Raw genomic sequence first — 7,745 nt, 5'->3', positions numbered from 1 at the left:
CTGAGGGGATGTTAGAAAGAAGTATTGTGAGGAATGATGGGGAAATTAGACATGCTTCCATACTTAGTTATCAAGATGTTGAGTAGATATCTCTATTCATGGCAATATATGATTTCTTTGTCAAGGCCAGCAATATGAAGGAAGTCAAGCTTATGCAACCCCTGTCTACCTACCCATCTTAGTACCTAGCATTTTTTATTACTTCAAGGAGGGTGCATTTAGACTTGAAAACCCTCAATTGCTCTTTTCTTTTTCTTTTTCAAATGCCTTTCTATCTAAGACTACCCTTATTACTTCCAAGGGCCCAGATTAAGCAGTTGGGCACCTTTATTCTCTACCTAGCTATTAATCTGCCAAGATTAAACTGTTTGGACAGATTCTCATTCTCTATTCTACAGCATCAATTTAAACATGGCATGACCCAGATTACACTGTTGGATCACCCATCAACAAGTAGGACATGAACAAAATTGTTTACAGATGTGTTTTACACACAAATATGGAATCTTTGCATCATCAGAGCAGAACATATTTGGAATTTCCCCTGCCAATCATGATATATGAAACCTATTGGTATAGGAGGCTAACAGTGGCTCCACTTGGGGATGGTTTTTCCGTATGAAAGACCAAGAACAGCAGGTCAGAATGCCTTGGTCCTTGCCCTCTGCCAAAATCAGGAACTTTTGCTTCCTAGATGACCAAAATTGGAGCTTTGCCAAGCAAAACAAAATAACTTGAAGTGGTACCTTTTCCCTTGATCATTCCCAAAATTTGTGAAACTGGAACTCTATTTGCCTGCTGAAAACAAATTACTAAAAACAGCTACTAATGTACAAGGCAGCCTTGGGTTATATACATGGAAAGTAGTCAAAATAGTGCTTTAACATTCGGCCATTCACAGGGCCCTCCTCAACCACAGTGCCATCCAGATTTTTTAAGAAATATGTGTTGTTTCCTTGCACTGCTTGAATAACAAAGGGTCCTCTCCAGAGGGAGTCAAATTTGCCATGTTTTCCCTTGTCCTCTCTTCTTGAATCCCATCTCAGTACTTTATTCCCAATGAAAAAATCCTCTGCTTTGGTTCTTTTGTCAAAAAATTTCTTGAGTTTCTCTTGCAGAACCTGAACCCTGTTGTACACTTGGTCTCTAGTCTGCTGCAAACAGATGGTTTGATTAATTCTTCTTTGTATATCATTGGGCTCAGCTAGAACTTCTTGTAGTAACTTGATGACAGGAGCCCCTAGTGATGAGGGAAACTTGGCCTCCATACCATAAACCAACTCATATGGGCTGGTCCCAATAGATCTCTTGGTCGTCAATCTGTCTGCCCATAAGGCATTTACAAGCTTTTTGTGCCAATTTTTCTTGTTTTCCTCCAATATCTTCTTGATGATGTTAATGAGGCTCTTATTAGATGATTCAGCTAAACCATTGCCTTGAGGATAGTATGTTGTGGAGTGGCCCAAAGTGATATGAAACTTATGGCAAAAGTTGACCATTTTCTTAGATCTGAAGGCAGCAGCATTGTCTGTAATGATCTTTTCAGGGCAACCAAATCTGGATAAAATATTAGTTTCAAGAAATTGAATGATAGTGGAGTCATTTGCTTGTCTGCATGGAACAACCTCAATCCACTTGGTAAAATAATATGTGGCTGTTAAGATCCATTTGTGCTGACCTGAAGATGAAGGATGAATCTCCCCAATAAAATCTAAGCCCCATTGTTGAAAGGGCCTCTCTGTTGAAATGGGCTTAAGGGGTAATGGTAGCAATTTTCTTTTGCCTTCAAATATCTGACACTTATGACATGAAGTAACAAATTTCTTGACATCTACAAATATAACAGGCCAATAGTAGCAGGACCTTAATATCTTATCCACAGTAGATTTCCAATACAGATGTCCTCCACAATCCCCTGCATGAAAATCTCTCATAACACTGTCAGTTTGATCCATAGTTAAACAATTAAGCAATATACCTTCATGATTTTTCCACAATAAGGCACCATCTACAACACAAAATTTAGAAGCTTTCATTCTTAGAAATCTGCTTTTAGTTCTAGACAACCCTGGGGGAGCACACAGGTTTTGCAATACATAACAAATATCAGCATACCAGGGGGATTGTTCAAAGGCTATATTGATCTGTGGAGTCGCCAGCTCCGGTTCATTGTCCAGTTCATTGATGTCTAAGGCCTGAAAATTTGTTTCAGACATTAATTTGGCTAAACCCTGTCCTTTTATCAGCTTAGTGGGTTTTATCTCAATATCATACTCAAGAATGCTAGCAATCCACTTGCCTCTTTTGCCTTCTAGCCCTTCTTGAGTCAATATGTCTTTCACAATGGCATTTGGTACATAAGCAGTGACATGAGAGTATAGAATATAAATTCTAAAATCTTTAATAGCCTTAACCAGGGCATAGGCCTGCTTTTCCATGATCTGATACTTCAAGGGTGCATCTCTAAGGGCTCGGCTGAAAAAGGCAATGGGCTTCTCATTCCCTTGATTATCCTTCTGCAGTAGAACAACAGCGATAGTATGTTGGGAGGCAAAGGAGAAAATAATGAAGTCCCTATCAAATTGGGGGCTTGTAAGGACTGGGGTTTGAGTCAAGGCGGTCTTGATGCCCTCAAAGGCCTGTTTGGCCTCCAACGTCCATTTCACTTTGGAATCTTTTTTCAACATGCGGTTTAGCAGCCTTATCAATTCTGCTAGGTTTGGGATGAATCTTCTTAAAAAGTTGATTTTTCCCAAAAAGGCTTGCAATTCCTTTACATTTCTTGGTTGTGGGACTTGTAGAATGGCTTGAATCCGGTCTGGATCAATTCTAATCCCCTCTTTTGAAATAATATGGCCTAGCAATTTACCCTCCTCTAGACCAAACAGAGACTTTTTGGGATTTAAGGAAATTCCATACTTCCTACATGTCATGAATATTTGCCTTAGGTGTTTAAGGTGCTCTTGGTCAGATTTTGAAAAAGGGGTGAGGTCATCCAGGTAAACAACTAGGAAATCATGTATCTCCTTGGCAAAGGCAATATCCATTGCTCGTTGAAAAGTAGCCCCTGCATTTTTCAGTCCAAAAGGCATTTTGACATATTTGAATGTTCCCCAAGGGGTTGTGAATGTTGTTTTATCCTGATCATCCGGGTGGACCAGGATTTGATTAAAGCCTGAAAACCCATCAAGTAATGAAATTCTTGAAGCTCCCACCACTCTTTGTAGGATGTGATCCATTTTAGGTAAGGGGTAATTATCTTTGAGGGATACTTGATTCAAATTTCTTAAGTCAACACAAAGCCTAATTTCACCTGTTTTCTTCCTTGTAGGGACAAGATTAGAAATCCACTCTGAAAATCTAATGGGTGCTATAATACCTGCTTCAAACATTTTTTGTACCTCTTTCTCAATCAAAGGGAGAAGAATTGGGTTGATTCTCCTTAGTTTCTGCTTGAAAGGCTTTTGATTTGGTTTGAGAGGAATAGTATGTTGAATGACTGAAGTATCATAAGATTTTAAGTCATCATAACTCCATGCAAACACATCTTGAAACTCTTTAAAGAGGTCAACATACTTCGGCTTCTGATCAGGGGGCAAAGACTTTGATAGTTTTATTATCTTGGGCTTTTCAATTGTTCCAATGTTGCATTCCTCAATGGCAGCATTTAGGGGCTGCATCTTTGGTTTCCTAGGAATATCATTTGAGTCAAACATGTCTTCCAAAGGAGTCAGGCCTGTGGGTAAAAAATTGTCTTTTAATTCTATAACTTCAGCCTCTGCTCCTGCTATTTCATCAAGATTGATTTGTTTAAGCTCTTGCACATTCTTGTTATTAAAGGTTGTTGGATGAAGTATTTGGCTTGTTGTTTTAGCTGATATAGTTGTTTGACCTTGATTTCTTTGTTGTTGTGAGTCATTTACAGCATCAGCATCAATATTTAAACCTGAAAATTCTTGTTGCAAAGTTAAAAAGTTGTTTATCTGTGTATCATCTTCAAATACTTGCCAGTCTTTGACATTGTTTGGGACAGAAGGTCTGTGCTTTACCTCAGCTATGAAACAGTGATTAGGCTCAAAGGGAAATTTACAAGTGCTAGCAAACGTAGCCAGACTATGTGCATGAAGGTTGTGAGTTCTAGAAATCTTGCTAAGTTGGAATTCAATAAAAGTGTTGAGTATTTCAGTAGCAGCAGATCTGTATGCTCTCAGTCTGTTGTCATTAGTGACAAAATTACCTTTCATTTGTTGGATAATGAGGTCAGAATCTCCTAGAATTGACACTCTTGTTGCCTGTAAGGATTTGACTAATTTGAGCCCTAATAGAAGGCCTTCATACTCCGCCATGTTGTTAGTGCATCTGAAATTTAGCCTATAAGCATGACCCTCTGCATGATCGTTTTGCCTATTGTGGATCCATACCCCTGCTCCTGCTCCTAATTTGTTAACTGAGCCATCAAACTCAAGGTACCAAAGGATGCCTTGATCTTGGGCAGTATTAGGAGATTCAGTTGACTTTGGAATGGACAATTGAGATTCTTGTTTTTTATGTGATTTGTCTTTTAAAACAGTTTCAAGGTTTTGGGCAACTGACTGCTCAATTGTGAGTGTTTCTTGTTCCATGACCAAAGGTTTATCATCAGGTATAGGGGAAGCATCATCATTAAACAGGATAAAAGAATCCATGTCAGAATGAATTGCATAAATAGGAAAGTTTTGGGGTTTATCCTCACTGCTCACCACATATTTCATCAATGTCTCTCTGTACAGTCTCTTTGGTTGCCCAAAGACTGATATGGTCGCATAAGACATGTCTAATTGGAGGGATCCCTGGAGTTTGGCTCCCCAGGATCTTGACAAAAGCATCCCATACTTAGGTGGGATATCAGCTACAACCACATCCATCAGGATAGTTTTATTTGGGTATTGGACTAGAGAAACACACAAATCTTTGATTAGGCCCAAACATTTGACCTGGCTGGAGTCAAATGAGAATAAGTCCTTGTATGGTCTTGTAATGTCCAAGTTTAGTTTCTCCATTACAGATTTAGGCATGAGGTTATGTGAGGCTCCTGAGTCAAACATTGCATTGTGTAAAATCTTGTCATGGATGTGTAGACTGACATAAAAGGGTAAAACTCCTGTGTTCATTGTTTTTCCATCAACTTCTGGACCAAAAAGTAATTCAGGTGTATCATCCAATACATTTACATCATCTCTATTTTCAGACATTTTGAGGGACTTTTTAATTTGCTGTTTATACACATCATGTTTGGCGAGTTCTGAGAGAGGAATGGTTATCTTCAGTTTGGCAATCTCTGCCTCGAGATCAAAGGGTTTTTCAGATTGAATTTTGATGTTATGAGTAACAAAATTTTCTTTTTCAACTGTGTTTTTAGTGACTTTGTCATGATTATCAATTTCCTGTTGGAGTATATCTGTTTTGGAAACTTTCTGTGGGGTATTATCAGGGTTGTCTTGTGAAGAAGATGTTACCCATGGCTGCTTTTTTGTGGGAAATGCCTCAGTCACATCCTCTACTGTTACTTCTTTTGGGTCTGGATTTATTTTGTCAACTGATTCTACGAGGATAGCCTTTTCCTTTATCATCCTGGGCTGTTTGGTATCCTTTGTCTTGGCAGGTTGAGGGACATCTATGATTCTGCTTCTTAACTTATATTGCTTGTGAACTTCATAGACAGCTGTGTCATAGCCTTCTTTGAAGTCAAATGACTCCCCTGACTTGGTTTGAAACTGTTTGGTATTATTATCCTCCTGGTCTTCTTGTGTTAGGAAAACCTGCTGCTCATCATCTAAGCCCATCAAGTTGATGTGAGTGTCATCTATTGGCTCATTTGACATTGATGCTTCAGTAAAGTTTTCTTGGAAGGGAGGTCTTATGTCTTGCTCCAGGACAGCCCTACCAGCACTTGTGTTCTGAGTTTTCCTAAAATTTGGGTTCCTCGTAGTATTGGACTGTTGTCCTTCCCATGAAGCTTTTCTCTCTACACTTTCTACTCTGTCTCCTAGTCTTTGCATGCCAGTGATAATAGCATCAAGCTTTTGCTCTAGGACTGAGGGTTCTTCCTTGAAAGTGGTTCTTCTTTCCATTCTGTCCCTATTTCTTTTGGCAATTAGGTTGGCTTCTACACTAACATAAACATTTTGCATGTCTGCAAGAGTTTGAGGGGCTCTTTCCTTCAATTGGTAGGCCATATCTGGTTCAAATCCATCAGGGAATTTATACAAGGCAAGGTAGGGTGGCAGCCTTAAATTCTGTGGTATTGCATTGTAGACATTATTGAATCTGGCACAATACTCCAGGACAGTCTCCTGTGGGCCTCTTCTAATTGTGTCATACTCAGCTAGTATGTGCAATGGGTCTTTCTTTTTCTCCCATCTGTTGGTAAAGGATTGATAAAGCTCATCAGGAGTAGTTATGGAATTTGCAGCAAGTGATCTGAACCAAGTTCTTACATCACCTGTTAAACTTTGAACAAAAATTCTCATCCTCACACTATCATCATCTATTTCATAATTCTCAAAATAGTCTTGCATTTTCTTGGTATGCTGAAGGGCTGTGGAGGAGCCAGTGCTGTCAAAATATGTTATTTTGGACTGATAATCTTGAGGCAAAGCCCCAGGATTAGCAGGTAGTTGCAAGGGCGCATATCTATTAGCCATATTCACAGGGACAAAAGGAACAACAGGAACAAAGGGGACAACTGGAACAATGGGGATAATAGGGGTAACTGGAAAAGCAGTAACTGCTGCAGTGGTAGTGGTAGTATGTGCAGGAAATGGAGGTGTAGAAGGAGAACTTTGAGATGTGGATGATGAGCCAGGGGAAGCAGGGGATGAATGAAATAAAACCTTGACAGGGGTTGGAACGCAGACTGGGTTAACTGCTTCAGGAGTATTGTCAGCAAAATCTTCTATTTTCTCTTGCTTCCTCAGGATCTTAGGGATTAGGTTCGGATTTTCAAAAACAACAGGAGGATTTGGATCTGGGTTGGACCTAGTATAGCGAGAATTCCTTTTGGGAGCCAGCTTCCGAATAGGCTTTGACTAACACAGTTTTTATATGCTCCCGCAAATGCAAAGCAAAAATAGTCTGTCACTCGGAAATTATATACAGGAATCTGGAGTAGGCAATAGTTTAAACATTTTTTTATGTCCCCAGTGGAGTCGCCAATAATGTTATCACTCAGGTTGTTCCCTTTGACTCCTAAGAGAATACAGCCGAGGTAACCACAAACCAAACTTTGGATTGCAGGTCCTAGCCTACCTGCAATTAGAGAGGGCTCTCTCTTTCTGATTTAGCTTTGTTTTGGGGATTTTGGGCTAGATATGAAACACTGAATTTTGTTTGAAGTTTGGTTGAATGATATTTTCTAAAGAGGGGCATGCAATACTCAGAGAGTTTTATTCCATTGGGAAATGGGAGTCCATGATTGTAAGTTGCTTGGGGTATGTGATAAGGATAGTGTTACTGCAGAGCCAGATAGGTATTCATGAAACAAACTTTTGATTTAAAGGAAAAACAGTAAGAACCGACACAATGAAAGCCAATGAAGATTTCTTTCACTGTGAAAAACGAGTATAAAGGGTTGAATATTTATTCAACAGCAGTTGAGAATTCCTGAATAGATTTCACCATGTAAACTTAGAGAAAATGGGAGCACTTAAGAATTCCACATTTATAACTAGTTCTGAAGAAAACATAATTAGCAACAAAGATTGAGT

This window comes from Pinus tabuliformis, chromosome Q (assembly GCF_031772625.1).
Source record: "Pinus tabuliformis cultivar Carrire ecotype Pingquan chromosome Q, CPIR1, whole genome shotgun sequence".
Classification (NCBI taxonomy): domain Eukaryota; kingdom Viridiplantae; phylum Streptophyta; class Pinopsida; order Pinales; family Pinaceae; genus Pinus; species Pinus tabuliformis.
This window is presented reverse-complemented; position numbering follows the sequence as displayed.